At 42.2% G+C, this 16,603-nt stretch overlaps 1 protein-coding gene across 1 annotated transcript in view; it reads left to right on the top strand.

The window, feature by feature from the left end:
* Positions 1-16,603, top strand: part of LOC126176332 (homeobox protein aristaless-like) — a 119,290-nt gene that overhangs the window by 52,606 nt on the left and 50,081 nt on the right. The gene's annotated exons all lie outside the window — the stretch shown is intronic.

Below are 16,603 nucleotides of genomic sequence, written 5' to 3'. Positions count from 1 at the left end.
ACTAAAGAAATAATGATACACAAAAAGCTGTGGAACAGTATACGAATAAATAAGTTCTTAAATACTGTAAGATATTCCTGTACAGAGTGGCGGGAGTGTGCTACAAGGAAACCGTTCAACTTAGATTTGTACGCTCAGGCAATCACTCACACTTTTTCAGTTTTTCTGGAAGTATTTTGAAACTGATACCTGCTGAATCGTGCACATTGTCCAGGTGCAAATCGATTTTCCGTCTAGTGCTCAATGAGTGAATGTTGTAGTTTCTTTTAAACGAGTCGGCATTGTTAACAAGAAATCCCGTGATGGGGTACGTGTACAGTCTTGGCAGAGACACAGTTCCATAACACCTGAACAGTGGCCTGCATGAAGTTCGCGAACTGACACCACAGATCTGCCGGGTTGACAATACTCTTAGCGAGTGCACAGTGACTCCCCTACATACGATAAAATGGGAGGTAATACAGTGAAATTAAGAAAAGCAAACGAACACTCGTATTTCAGTGTCAGAGGGAGTAGAGATCATTCTTATTGTGAAAATAACAGCGTTTAGTTTATGTACAAGACCTTCAACGTGATGCTTGCTTTTTCCACATACCACACTAGGCGGCATCATGCCCTGATAACGTTTATGTTAACTGAATAATTAATTATGATTGAGAGAGGAAGAATCATAAATGTAGAGAGGAGGAAAAATATTGACAAATATTGGGGTACTTCCAAAAAGACTGGTAAACAGAAGTTGTGGAGAAGTCATTAAGATCTGTATAAGAAACCTAAGCCTGTAAATATAACCGGAAGCAAAGCAGGCTGCTTTTGTAAGCATATGACTGGAGTGAATAGTAAAAGATTACAGGAAAGGACCTTTGGACACGTCATCATATAATCACTGTTGCAGAAGACAGTACAAATTGTCGAAAAGAGATTAGAATCCATGACCATGAAATACTAGATAGTAATACAACTGTATAGTAAATTGTCGACGCCGTCTCCAACGAATACTAAAAGAGGGATATAGAGCAATCTGATCACACACTGACGGAATGAATAAGCATCAGAATTATCTGAAGGCACATTTTATAGTTTTCACGGGGTCGAGATGAAGTTTCAGTCAAGAAAAAAATATGGTTGCGTAAAATGTTACTTTTAAATTCCTAGTAATGCGCAGACCTTGTGGAAGGTGACGCATACGGCCAGTTCTTGGGAACCACTGCAAGAAAAGAAACTATTCCTCGGGAGTTGATTGTAACATTCAGCTCTAGCAGATGTCAGAAGATGCAGGGATGTGACACTGAAAGAAAAAGCATCACGTAATGAACAGAACAAATAAACAATACGAAAAACTAAACTCCGTCTGAACAGGCCTTGGAAGGCCCAACGGTACCGACCGGCCGCCGCGTCATCATCAGATTGCAGTCGTCACCTAATGCGGATTGGAGGGGCATGTGGTCAGCACACCGCTCTCCTGGCCATATGTCAGTTTACGAGACCGGAGCCGCTACTTCTCAATCAAGTAGCTCCTCAGTTTGCCTCACAAGGGCTGAGTGCAGCCCCCTTGCCAAAACACCGGCAGAGCGGATGGTCACCGTTCCAAGTGCTATCCCAGCCCGACAGCGCTTAACTTCGGTGATCTGACGGGAACCGGTGTTACCACTGCGTCAAGGCCGTTGGCAAATAAACAATACAGCTCTAAGGAAAATGTGTACACATTATTACCAGCAGCCACCTTGCACTCCTCCGATATTTAGCGTACTAGCCTTTCAAGTGTTGTAGATGGTTTCACGCACCTTACGACAGGCAACCCCACTTACCTCATCTGCCCCGAGGGGCATGACATGTTTTCTCGTCAACGCAAGTGCTTTCCCATCGACTTAACCTAAGTGCTTGCTTCTCTCCGAAGTGCTAACTACGTCATGCAACAACAAAACTGCATACTTGTAGCTCACCGGCCCCAGTATTGGGGTGCGCGTGTTGCCTACCTGCAGGGCGCTAGGTTGCCTTCTCCCCCTGCCGCTGTGGTACTTTTCGGAATTAAACATTGGCTCCTGTACAGATGGCGCGTGTATCTCCCTTCCGTTTGCCCTTATCTTTTTTTTCTCACAATACTGATTCCTTCCATCCCTCTGCCGCACAAGCATTCAAAGCGACTGGGCGGAGATCAAGGAAGGTGGCCAGGAAAAAAAAAAGTTCGCTTATTTTCGGTTCACATGGACAGGGTGTTTGTAAAGTCTCGTTACACATTTTGAGGTCATGGAGTAAGAACCGTGTAAGCATCACGTTCTACAGCGACACATACAGAGACGAACTGCTTTCATGCCGCGTTAACAAACATGAAAAATAATGTTTTTCAGTCTGTTGCATCTTACATATCAAAGGTCAATAGAACTCTACTGGCACTGTGGGAGCTATAATTGAAAATTTGTTCGAGGGTTGCATTTGATGTTGTTACAAAAACGATGAAAAGAAATATTTCTTTGATAGGGATATTTTATTGTTTTCTGCTTTTACCATTTTGTACACTTTTTTATGGATTAGAAGCAACTGAGGAAACATTCGTTTTCGTTCTTGTGTTATAACATCGCAAACATAGTTTTGGGAGGACTGAACTGTATGTTGAGGTGATGAAAATAACTCACAATTATTCAAATACTGCGGGATATTATACCACAGTCGAATGAGTTCTTTGTTGAAACACAACGTTTCGTCCCTACCTGCAGAGGACGTCTTCTAAGGGTGTTGTAGCTTTCTCGAAGGTGTGATGCACACCATGGTTCGCTGTTAACTGAAAAAAATTCTGTTTCCGTGTGCTCCCGCATGCAGACGTGCCGTTACGTGTTTTGAAAACTCCATCGCAACTGACGGTTGATAATTACTGTCATCTGCTACTGCTGTCACTCAATGGTAGAACACAAGTACACATCTTCTTTGGCACCGGAATTCCGATACCGTCTAGCTTCACTCCTTCCGGTTACGATTACTGGGGTGTTCAGTAATCTCTATGGCCTCCCTCCGTAGGCTTTCGCAGTATCTGCTTGTGGCTGGCAGCACTTGAGTCTTATACAGTCGAATCCGGTCATCTTCTGTCTGCATGTCCCGCAAAAGCTGATCTGTCACTTTCACTACTTCTGCAGTTGACCTCGTGACCTTCTAGTCGCTTTTCGACGGTTCTTTTGGCAGTTCCCACGTACAACTCCCCACAACTACACGGTATCCTGTAAATTTGTAAATTCCTGCCTTTTCCAGCGGTTTGCGAGCATCCTTAGCCGACTTTACGTTATCCTGTATCTTCCTGGTGGGTTTGTAGATTACAGCGGTATTCCTTTTCGTCAAGCTCTTTCCTGTGTGCTCAGCTACGTCTTTTATGAACGGTAGAGAAAACTGGGACTTTCCTGATGCGTGTATATCAGTAAGAACTTTTCGAGGTTGTCTTAATGTTATTTTTATCTCAGCGGACGAATAGCTATTTTTCAGCAACGCATTAGTGACATGTTCCAATTACGCGTCGAGTAACTCCGGTTCACAGATGTGCTTCGCTCTATTTACTAAAGTTTTTAGAACACCTCACCTTTGTCGTGGTGGTTATTTGAATCCCGGTATAAGCAACGGTCCCTGTGCGTGGTTTTTTGGCATGTCGTGTGGCGCAAGCTACCATCTTCGTTCTTGAAGACAAGCACAAGAAGAAAATGTAATACGCCGTCTTCTTCCTTCTTCACAGTGAACTGAATCTTCGGATTAACTCCACTGAGATGTTGATGGAAACGACCTAGTTTTGCTCTGCTGTGTACCCACAATACTAACGTTTCATCCACGTTACGGAACCACATATACGGATTTTCGGCATCTTCATGGTAGTTCCTGATGAATATTCTTCGAATTTCTCGGTAGAGAAATTTGCACTCACCGGGGTCAAAAATGGCTCTGAGCACTATGGGACTCAACTTCTGAGGTCATTAGTCCCCTATAACTTACAACTAGTTAAACCTAACTAACGTAAGGACAACACACACATCCATGCCCGAGGCAGGATTCATACCTGCGACCGCAGCAGCAGCGCGGTTTCGGACTGAATATCACCGCCGGCCGGAGTGGCCGTGCGGTTCTAGGCGCTGCAGTCTGAAACCGCGCAACCGCTACGGTCGCAGGTTCGAATCCTGCCTCGGGCATGGATGTGTGTGTTGTCCTTACGTTAGTTAGGTTTAAGTAGTTCTAAGTTCTAGGGGACTAACGACCTCAGAAGTTGAGTCCCATAGTGCTCAGAGCCATTTGAACCATTTTTGAATATCACCGGGCTTAAGGCTCTCCTCACAGCTACACCATTCGTCCGTTCGTTTAATTTGAAGTATGCGGGCGTGAGAAACGAGTAGAACACAGAGACCACTGTAGGAACAGAATTGTCAGTTGTTGTGGAACATGCTTTGCAGCCAGGAAACCACCAGCTCTGACGTGATAAGACTCAGGTACTGGCAGCCAGTAGCGGATAAGATGATAGGCTATACAGGGAGGCCACACTGATTAGTAAACATCCTGATAATGTTAACCAAAAGCAGGAGGGTGTGAAGCTAAACGGCATCTGTACTCCGGAGCAGAAGAAGGTGGGTACCAGTGTTCCACCATTTGGTGACAGCATCAGCGGACGACAGGCAAACTGCGCTCCGGTACTGGAAACACTTGACGTCACGCCTCTGCGAAGGAGGACGCGTAAAGGGAATTTTACATCGGTAGCGAACCAGGGCGTGCTTCGGACCTTCGACAAAGCCACAAGATATCCCCTGCAGACAGGGACGGAACGTTGGGTTTCAACAAGAAATTCATGCCATCACACCATGATAGCCCAGAATATTTGAATGAGTGTGTCGTTTACAGCTGCAAAAGTTTACATCTTACAATGAAAATAACTGGCCACTGACTTTTTTGACAAAAGGACACAGAAGGAGTTAGATGATAAATCGGATGGATACAGAGACATTAATTTAAAGTTTTCCTCCGTCAAATAATCAATAGATTATCGTCCTGCTTTACAGCTTGTAATGTCATCATTATGAATGATATGACGTTCGGATGCTTTTTCTAGATTCTGTCGATGAAACGAGACAAAAAGAAAAATTCTTTTACCCCATTTAGCATTTCTTCAGTCTTCTGAATAAATGGTCGCGACATATCCAGTGTAGCCTAAGAAACAAGTTTTCTGTTCATTTGGGTCTACAGTATAGTATACACCAAATAAAGACGTTGTTATAAGGAACGTTCAGAATAATTACAATGTAATTACCAGTCTTTATTTCACGACCGCTTTGTTTCGGGTTTCACTGGCATTTTCAAGTAACTTGCGAATGCATTCGTGGTGAGATCATTTACGTATTCCACTAACGTTTTTAGGCAGAATTTGTATTTAAAATTGAATTTTTGTTTAATATTTCGTGTGCATTGTTTCTTATGCATATATAAATTTCTAATTCAATAATGTACATAGTGGGAAGTTTGAGAATTCTATGCAATTTTATGGACTTTGTGGCGCTGATCTTTAAAATAGAGAAAGGAGCTTGATTGGTTATTGTCGCTATTTCTGATGTTCTCTTTAAGCCTAACGTTAAAATTTCATCCTTTTTGGGCGCTGTAGGAGTTTTTTCACTTGCTACATAGGACAAACAGGACAAAATTTTAAAGTTATATGAGAAACATAAATTCTACCTAAAAGAAATTTATTGAAATACGTAAATGATCTCACCATGAGTGTACTCGCAGGTTACTTTAAAATAGCAATGAAAGCCGAAACAGATATGTCATGATATAAAGACTGATAATTACATTGCAGCTATTCTGGACTTCTAAGAAACAACCTTTAAGTTTCTTGGAAGCTCTTCATGAACAAGCCATTTATTCGGTTTCGTTTCATTTTGGAACACCCAAAAAATTGATTGCTGTGTGGCATCCGACTCTTGCGAATAACCCAAGTTTCGTCTGTTCTTACGATGTTACAATTCCTCGGTAGAATTTTTTGAGCTTTTTCTTATGCCAAGTGAAACGAGTCTGTCTTTTGGCTGGGGCTATATATGTGGATTTCATCGGGAACTAAGTTTTTTCACACTAAATAATCATGAAAAATCGAGTAAACCGCGGGTTTCGATGTGCTTAACAGTGCGTTTATCTCACGATAAGTTGCGTAGAAGTCCTCTTCAGACATGATGAGCACAGCATCAATTTTTTTTTAACAACAAGCGAGTTTGGTGCACACTGGGGAAATTCATCGCGAACCGAAGCACGAGGACGAAATCCCATAAACTGATCGGAAACCGTCTTTCCTGAAGGTGATTGATTACGCAAAGTCGAACGAAACGATGCGCAACATTGTTGCTGAGCTGGACCGTTACGAAGATCGTGAAAACTTATCCGAAGAAACTTTAGCCTGGGATATCAATTTCCTCACGACTGTGCTTCTTTAAACACTGACAAAACTCTAGTCCAATTTCTCAGCTGCCATTGTTGTAACGATGAAAAAAATCACACATTATGAAGCAATAGTGCCGGCCGTAGTGGCCGAGCGGTTCTAGGCGCTACAGTCTGGAACCACGAGACCGCTACAGTCGCAGGTTCGAATCCTGCCTCGGGTATGGATGTGTGTGATGTCCTTAGGTTAGTTAAGTTTAAGTAGTTCTAAGTTCTAGGGGACCGATGACCTAAGATGTTAAGTCCCATAGTGCTCAGAGCCATTTGAACCATTTAGTAACGTCAGACCCAATGCTAATTTGAAAAACTTGAAAAGGCAATCCTCCTAGAGAAGCAGTTAAAGCGATAACAATGCCTGAGGCAAACCATTATGGTACTGGAACGGAATGTGAGAATCATCAGTGGAGGAAAATACACAAGGTGCTGCATGTCGGATGCGAATGCTGGGTGTCACGTTTGCCCCTTACCATTTAACGTTTTTCCCACAACTGGTGAGTTTGAGCTGCTGCGGTAACATGTAAGCTGTTTGTATCAATAAAAAAACTAAACATTCATTACCAATGATATGATGTTTATCGTACGGCAAAGAATGATATTGAACAGTCTGTAACATATAGACTACAAATAAAATGCCCTTGAACCCTTAAAACACACTCGCTTTTGAATTAAAATGAAAATTATAGAAACATTCAGAAGAGACGAACCTGGGAAAACAAATACCACGTTTGAAAATTATGTTTCTTCATAAGGAGTTTAGTCGCCGCGAATTCTTAGTGTGCGTTAAGTTACGGTTTATTTAACACATGGAATGAGTGACGGACAAAATCTCTGTTTATCCTTAAATAATTTCAGTTTTTTTTTACCAGCTAGGTGATATTATGTGAAAAATGCCGTCCTTTTTTATGGAACAGTTAGGTAGCCGACTTTTCCTGTATGAGTACCACAACAGTTGTTTTCACATCGCAAGATGTACCACATCGATGTCTGAAGAACATCAGATGGATTTCGCGGACTGCTTTCCTCAAGTCCCGACACAAACCCCATCAAACAGCTTTGCCATAAACCATAATGTACATTACTTACCACATGAACTCCACCATAAACCCAACAACAACAAGCGACCCATCGTGCTGCAGGAGGGACGGAAACACATTCCGACTTTAGTATGTCAGAATTTCAAAAAATGGTTCAAATGGCTCTGAGCACTATGGGACTTAACATCTGTGGTCATCAGTCCCCTAGAACTTAGAACTACTTAAACCTAGCTAACCTAAGTACATCACACACATCCATGCCCGAGGCAGGATTCGAACCTGCGACCGTAGCGGGTCAGAATTTAGAGGAAGGTTTTTCCTGAGGGTTAAATACTGTAACTGAATGAGCTACTAGACATTCTATTCGCTGCACCTTAAATTTTTGGTGCGAGCAGCGCTGGATTTTGCATTATTTTCGACGCATGCTGTAAGTATGAATGTACGGTATGAAAACTTCATTTCGCAGAAGGCGGCCGCAACCCACAAATTATTGAAGTTGAATAAAATATAGTTTGTTTGAACCTCAAAGTTTATATTTAATCGATTAGGCGATTCGACTGTCATCTCTTACACTAGCTTCCTATGCAAGTGTTTTAATTGCAGCTGAAACAGTTACGTGAGACATGCTTTCCATCTGATGGTTGCGGTTCATTTGTCGAAACGTCTACTGGATGAAACGCAAGTCTTGAGACTGACACAAAAGAATAGCTCTTTCAGTTTAATTAACAGTCGCAGCCAATACAAGACAGTAAATAACAGATGAAACTGTTAATTATACATGCAAAATATAGTTATATGCAAATAAGACTTGTAGCGAAGCTGAATGTAGCAGCAACTCCTGAAAAATATTGTTCTACCTAACGTTTATGTAGACCACAAAAAAGAAACGCCTTTTCCAGTTCTTAACGATTTTTATTTACTTAAGAAAACAGTTTCTATGTATTATGCCATGACAAATGACAGAACAGCTTGAAGATAACGCAAAGTTACAATTTTTGCGAATGTGATACAGATCTTACACAGAAAGAAATTTCTGCACAAAAAATAATAAAATTCATGACGTAACAGTTCAAAAAGATGTGTTTTAATATTATTTATTAATATAGCCAGCAACAGTCCCATTACAGACTATCTTCAGAAACAGAGAATAACATCCCTACTAAAAAAAATGCTTTCACCTAAACAGATGACCTGCATTTCTGAACGTAGGCTTTATGATGAAATCTTCTTGGGCTCTCAGGTGAAGATGGTGAGTAGGAAAAGCATTATAAAGTTAATTCAGCATGACGGTAAAAACACAGATAACATTCCATAACATGGTCTGTACATTTGTAGCCAAAATGTGCTAACACGAAGTTAACATTTCAACCGTGATTCCGGGTCTCCACACATGTTTCTCATGCCAAGTTACTGGCATATAACTTACACCGTTATTTAAACATTTTCTCCTTATATAGGGAGAGTCATATAAAAATATAAAAAAATGACGGGAAGCACCTAACTATATACAACAGTAGAAACCAAATTGTGTCTACTGCAAGCCTGTTGACAACACTGACACAGATAACTTGTCACATTGTGAACCAAGTGGCAGCTTGGCACAAGCACGCAACACTAAGCGTATGTTCGTCATTTAATAGATCTGAAAGCAGAGTGAAATAGCCTACATGTTTAAACAAAACGAATGACGTAGCCAAATATGTACTGGTCTGTCGATAATCGACCTTTGCAAGAGAGCGATACAGAATAATGAAGAACGATTATCGAGAGGAGATGTTGCTCTAAGTACGTTATGAAATGACGAAAAAGAGAAACAACTACAATATACCGGGTGATCAAAAAGTCAGTATAAATTTGAAAACTGAATAAATCACGGAATAATGTAGATAGAGAGGTACAAATTGACACACATGCTTGGAATGACATGGGGTTTTATAAGAACCAAAAAAATACAAACGTTCAAAAACTGTCCGACAGATGGCGCTTCATCTTATCAGAATAGCAATAAATAGCATTACAAAGTAAGACAAAGCAAAGATGATGTTCTTTACAGGAAATGCTCAATATGTCCACTATACCTGTAGTCGAGGAATAAACATCGTAGGTTCCATTAGGTGATTATCAGCCAGGCTGGGGATGATGCGATTCTGTAACATTCTCTCACCCGTCACGGTAGCAGTTTTGCTGTCCAGTGTCATCTGTCGGACATTTTGTGAACTTTATTTTATTTTATTTTATTTGTTCTAATAAAACGTCATGTCATTCCAAGCATGTGTGTCAATTTTTACCTCTCTATCTACATTATTCCGTGGTTTATTAAGTTTTCAAATTTATACTGACTTTTTGATCACCCGGTATATAGCAGGTAAAATTACTTATTACTTGCTCACAGTAGCGAATAGTATATAATAACGTTGCGCACACAGAGTTAGATGTGTGTGTGAGTATGTGAAGAATTACTATCGTCATTTGGTTAAGAAGATGGCAAGTCTTCCCGACGATGTTATTTGTACAATGTTATTAGCATAAGGCGTACGGTAAATGCCAGTCATTTGGAACGGAGGTCATGTATGAACACTCAGTTCACGGTTAAAATGTTAACATTGTGTAAGTACATGTTGGTGACGAATACAGAAGGTGTATATTTATTCGATTTCATTTTTCTAAGTATAGTCTTATTGCTTCATACATAAAAATGGGTTGAAACTAGTTGTACAAATAAAGGTTTATTATTCATATTTGTACAGCGTGTGGAGTTAGGCACAACTCTCAAAGCTGCATCATCGCCTCTTACAGAAGATTTAGGAACAAAATGAAACTGGTCTCTTGTGATGTAATTGTCTAGTTTTATCATAAATACGTAATTTAACTTACATGTGACACCCTAATTTAACAGGAGGCGCGGGGAGAAAGGGGGAAATTGTATTTGCTTATTTTACCGTAATCGAAATTCTTTGTCATATAGCTGTACAATTTGTATATCTGAAAAGCGATGAAGGAAATAAAGGTTCAAGAGTGGAATTAAAATACAGGTTGAAAGGAAATCGTTGATTAGATTCGTTGATGACGTCGCTATCGTCTGTGACAGTGAAGAAGAATGACGGGACCTATTCACTGAAGTAATCATCTGCTGAGCGCAGAACGAGGTCAGTGACAAATTGAACACCAAAACTGCTGACGGAATACTGGACGAAGTGGAGGAATTCAGTTACCCTACAAGCCAAATAAAGCATGGCGGGCGAAGCAAGGAGGACTTGTTATTAGCATAAGGCGTATGGTAAATGCCAGTCATTTGGAACGGAGGTCATGTATGAACACACAGTTCACGGTTAAAATGTTAACATTGTGTAAGTACATGTTGGTGACGAATACAGAAGGTGTATATTTATTCAATTTCATTTTTCTAAGTATAGTCTTATTGCTTCATACATAAAAATAGGTTGAAACTAGTTGTACAAATAAAGAAGTGGCTCTGAGCACTATGAGACTCAACATCTGAGGTCATCAGTCCCCTAGAACTCAGTACTTAAACCTAACTAACCTAAGGACATCACACACATCCATGCCCGAGGCAGGATTCGAACCTGCGACCGTAGCATTCACGCGATTCCGGACTGAAGCGCCTAGAACCGCTCGGCCACCGCGGCCGGCGGACATGAGAAGTAGACCAGTGCAAGCACATAGAACATTCGTCATCAAAATTTATCAAATGTGGAGCCAAATTTGAGAAAAAAATTCCAAGAGTATAGCGCAGCATTTTATGATACTGATTTAAGAATTGGGTGAAAATCATAAATAAAGAAAAGCGAACCGTTGGAGGCCTGGTGTTATTGCAAGGTGTTCAAAATATACTGATCTGATAAGGTAAGAAATGAGGAGGTTCTCCACAGAAACGGCGAGCATAAGATGCGAAAACTCCAACTACAAGAATGGACAGGGTATTAGACCATCAGTAAAAGGTAAATACTGTGCTTGAAGACAAAGACTGGGACAAATAATTGGAGATGTAGGATACAGACAACACAGTGAGATGATGAGATTAAGGCACGAGAGGAAATCATGAATGTCCTTACCATACCATCTACAGGATCGATTGTTCCAAAAAACTGTTGTTTTCTAGTAGTGATGCTATCCTATATTCCATATTTGTATGAACAACGTCACATTACATCTCTTATTAACCATGGTCAGGCGAGCGATGGCTGAGTCTGTCTCTTGTACTTTGCAGTTCCTCTCTTGTTTAGGAACTTAAATGCCACATACCTGGCTGATTGATCATGCTTGCAGATGAGCCTGAATGTACCACTTTGTGCAAAAGGGTTAATAGTATCTATCATGGAATAAAATTCAAACGATTTTATTTGTAGACATAGGTATGTATTCGTATTATTTTAACTTGTTTTTCCAAGAGCCTCTGAAATTTTGCTATCATATGGCGTAGCACTACAATTTTTGCCACTACAGACTAGAGCACCTAGATCTGCATGCAGGAGAAGTATTCAAATAGTTTTTGTGTACGATGTTATCAATTAAGTTAGCGCTTTAGCCGTTTCTGAAACCGGTGTGTTTTATCGTCCGTAATTACATTTGAAACGCTGATACTTACGTCTTGAGTTTCAGCAGTCAGATGTCAACTGACAATTTGCAGAATAACGGAACATAAATAATGCTCTCGTGCATTGACGTTTCTGGAGGTCGGACAATTCTAATGTGAGAGCGAACATGGTACTGCAAGCACGGATCTTGTGAAATCCAGCTCGCTCTGTCCGTTCGTGGCATCCACTATGCAGTAGATTGCGGGGTTCAGGTTGATGGAGAGTTTCTTTCCGTCTAGAAAACCTACCATACAATTCTGCACCAAGTAAATTTGGAATTTTGTGGTAAGGTCTATGGGACCAAACTGCTGAGGTCGTCGTTCCCTAAGCTTACACACTACGTAATCTAACTTAAACTAACTTACGCTAAGGACAACACACACACCAATGCCCGAGGGAGGATTCGAATCTCCGACAGGGAGAGCCACGCGAACCGTAGTAAGGCGCCCTAGACCGCACGGCTATCACAAAGTAAACCAAATACGTTGATACGGCATATCCAGACAGACATGCGATTACGTTACAGACTTGGTACTGGACTGAAACGAGTGTCTCTTTCTTAAGAGGAAGTCATCGTCTGAGACGAAGGTAACTTATGACGTATAAACATCAAAAAAGTTTTGTGTCTCCTCGGTTTCGAGAGTTCCGGAACCTGTACAGAAAATTGGAACAGAGATCAACATAGACATCATTTCCGCCATTTTTATTGCTCACGAAAACCGCACATTGCATGTTGTACCATCATACAGCGAGACCTTTAGAGGTGGTGGTCCAGATTGCTGTACACACCTGTACCTCTAATGTCAGTAGCACATCCTCTTGCATTAATGCATGCCTGTATTCGTCGTGGCATGCTGCCCATAAGTTCATCAACGCACTGTTGGTCCAGATTGTCCTCAACTGCGATTCGGCGTAGATCCCTCAGAGTGGTTGTGGGCCACGTCGTCCATAAACAGTCCTTTTCAATCTATCCCAGGCATATTCGATAGGGTTCAAGTCTGGAGAACATGCTGACCACTCTAGTCGAGCGACGTTGTTATGAAGACGAATCCCTCGCCAATATGCTGCCGATATGGTTGCACTATCGGTCGGAGGATGGTATTCACGTATTCCAAAGCCGTTACGGCGGCTTCCACGATCACCAGCGACGTACGTCGGCCCTACATAATTCTACTACAAAACGGCAGGGAACCTCCACCATGCTGCAATCGCTGGACAGCGTGTCTAAGGCGTTCAACCTGACTGGGTTGCCTCCAAAAGCGTCTCCGACGATTGTCTGGTTGAAGGCATATGCGACACTTATGTGTGAACGTGATGCCAATCCTGAGCGGTCCATTCGGCATATTGTTGGGTCCATCTGTACCGCGCTGCATGGTGTCGTGGTTGAAAGGATAGACCTCGCCATGGACGTCGGGAGTGAAGTTGCGCATCATGCAGCCTACTGCGCACAGTTTGAACCGTAACATGACGTCCTGTGGCTGCACGAAAAGCATTATTCAACGTTGTGGCGTTGCTGTCAGGGTTCCTCCGAGCCAATATCCGTAGGTAGCGGTCAGCACTGCAGTAGTAGCCCTTGGCCGGACTCAGCGAGCGAGGCATGTCGTCGAGAGTTTCTGTCCCTCTGTATCTCCTCCATGTCCGAACAACATCGCTTTTGTTCACTCCGAGACGCCTGGACACTTCCGTTGTTGTGAGCACTCCTGGTACAAAGTAACAATGCGGTCGCGATCGAACCACGGTATTGATCGTCTAGACATGGTTGAACTACAGATAACACGAACCGTGTACCTCCTTCCTGTTGGAATGACTGAAACTGATCGGCTATCGGACCCCCTCCCTCTAATAGGCGCTGCTCATGCATTGTTGTTTACATCTTTGGGTGAGTTTAGGGACACTCTGAACAGTCAAAGGGGCTGTGTCTGTGATAGAATATCCACAGCCAATGTCTTTCTTCAGGAGTCCAGGGAACCGGGGTGATGCAAAACTTTTTTCGCTGTGTGTGTATTAAGGCTGTGAGACAGAGACAATGTGGTCTACCACATACGGTGCAGGCGAAATAAAACTTGCGTGGAAAGTATTTCATGCAGCTTAAGGTACACAACCCAACTTACATCATCCACCGCAGGCGCGTATTGTAGACAGTTACGATGTATTTTAGATTACAAAGATCGCCAGTATGGCATTTATTTATATATTACATTTGTACATATGGAACCAAAGATTGTAATGTACCTCTTAGTAAACTGATACTGCAATTGATAGCATGTGCTATAGTTTTATTTCTGACATAGCATTGTCTTTGACTGTATCCTTGACAGTTTGGCCAAGTTACATCTCCCTATGTGTATCTAGTTGTCGATATGGCCTTGCTTTGTGACGAAAATCATGGTACACAGTTATTATACTGAGGATTTTTTTTACGTAATATGATGGACTTAAATTACTTTTGTTCAAATTATGGTATAGCTATCCTGCTGTTTATACCCGTAAGTGAAATACTATTTAACCTCATACTTCCAGATAGACTGTGTAGTCTCTAATGGTTTGATTTATTCGTTTTAGAATAAGCTTGATAATGGTCAAGGACCGAAACTAAGACGGAATTGTGTGAAATAAATGACAGCTGAAGGTTTCACCCCGAATTTTAACAAGCATTTCCGTAAGTTGGGTTGTCTATCTTGAGGTGCATGAGATATTTTTCGGGCAAGTTTTATTTCGGTCGCCCTTGGTATGTCACCCTGTGGATAAAACCTATAGTCCTATGAATCAGTACGCAGACGACGCAGTTGTGAACAGATGCGTGTCATAGTTAGAAAAATGTTACGAAATGCAGAGATACTTGGAGATGATCAACGCATCGTGCTAACATTGACAGCTGACCCTAAACATGTAATGTAATGCGTCTAGATAATCGACAGAGTGTGACATAGTTTGACACTGTCCTCAGTGACCTGTGACTGGACTCACAATGTTCCAGTATCTACGATTTTCTGCCAAGAGCGATTTAAAGTGGAAAGCTCACATGCAAGACAAAACATTATCATCACTGCTCATTTCGAGGCAGAATGCCGGCTGTTAGTGTTAAGGACACGTAACGCGATGAGGGAGTGGAGCGGAGGCGAATGAGGAATCGTTTCAGCGAGAATAAAGTGAGCAGATGGGGAAATACACAGATATAAAAGACTTGGGACAGTTATTGTTATGGACCGGCATCTGGGAGCGAATTTCTCAGAAAGAGCGAAGCTGGCCTGCTATTTGCGTGATACTCTCCTGAACATCCATGGAAAATGGTAGAAGCACTGTGAAACTACGGACGGGCGACAAGGTGTTGGACGCATAACCATAAAACACTGACGTCAGAGGCTTGCCCTCTCTTAAAGCGGGACAGAAAGCGATCTTCGGCAGATGTGACGACAGAGTGCATTGCTGATGCAAAAAAGTGTTTCGGAGTATGCCGTTCAGCGCATATTGTTGAAAGTGAAGTTCCGGAACGGACCACCCCTACGTATTCTCATGCTAACCCTACGACACTGAATTTACAATTGCAATGGGCACGGAGTCATCGAGATTGGGTCGTGAATGAGTGGAAACGTGTCGCCTGGTCGAATGACGCACGCTTCTTGCTTCGCCAAGTCGATACCTGTGACCAGATACACCATCCGAATGCTAGAAACGAGCACCTCGACACGGACGCAAACCAGGGAGGGGCGGGGGACAGATGTTATGGGGGACATTCACCTGACCTCCCATGGGGATCACATGCTTATTGTTTTCCCAGACGCAGTGACATCCGCCAGCAGTATAACTATCCGTGTCACATGGCTAGGATCGTACTACAGTGGTTTGAAGAGCAACGGGCGTGAACTTACACTGACGTTTTGGCCACCAAATTCGTCTCCTCTGAGCTCTGTGAAACACAGCTGTGGCGCTACCGGGCGGCACATCCTCACCCGCAAACCGCCAGTCGACAGTTCACAGGAGCTGCGTGTCCTGTAAACAGACATTTGGAAACGCACACCTGCGAAAAACCAATGGCTAGTCGAGTTCATGCCCCTCAGAATCGTTGATGTACTGCGTTCCAAAGGCGTACGAAAGCGACGTTAAGCGGGCAGTCATGATTTTTGGCCGACCAGTCTAAGATGCTGGGTAGGGAAGATGCCGCAGATTTATTGGAAGGACGCAAAGGTAGTGTAACTCAGGCCCAAAAGATATCGCTTAAGAAACTCTTGCTCGACTAATTATCTGTTACAATTCATCAGCCTGGCAATCTTAAGGAATTTGAACAGGTAGAGAAGATTCAAAGCAGATGTAGGCAGACTCTTACAGAGAAGACAACAGCAACCAGTCACTTTTTACAAAGCTATTTATTTATTTAAATCCGTTACCGGTTTCGAACCGACAGGTTCATTTTCAGACGGATAATCCACGTTAAGTACATTTTGCACTAGCTTTCACTTTTTGTTTTTCCAGACAATGAAATTTCCTTTGGATGGTGGCGCCCTACAACCAAAAAAGATGTGACAGAATATCTTT

The sequence above is a fragment of the Schistocerca cancellata genome, chromosome 3 (genome assembly GCF_023864275.1).
Source record: "Schistocerca cancellata isolate TAMUIC-IGC-003103 chromosome 3, iqSchCanc2.1, whole genome shotgun sequence".
In the NCBI taxonomy this organism is placed as follows: Eukaryota; Metazoa; Arthropoda; class Insecta; order Orthoptera; family Acrididae; genus Schistocerca; species Schistocerca cancellata.
This window is presented reverse-complemented; position numbering and strand designations above follow the sequence as displayed.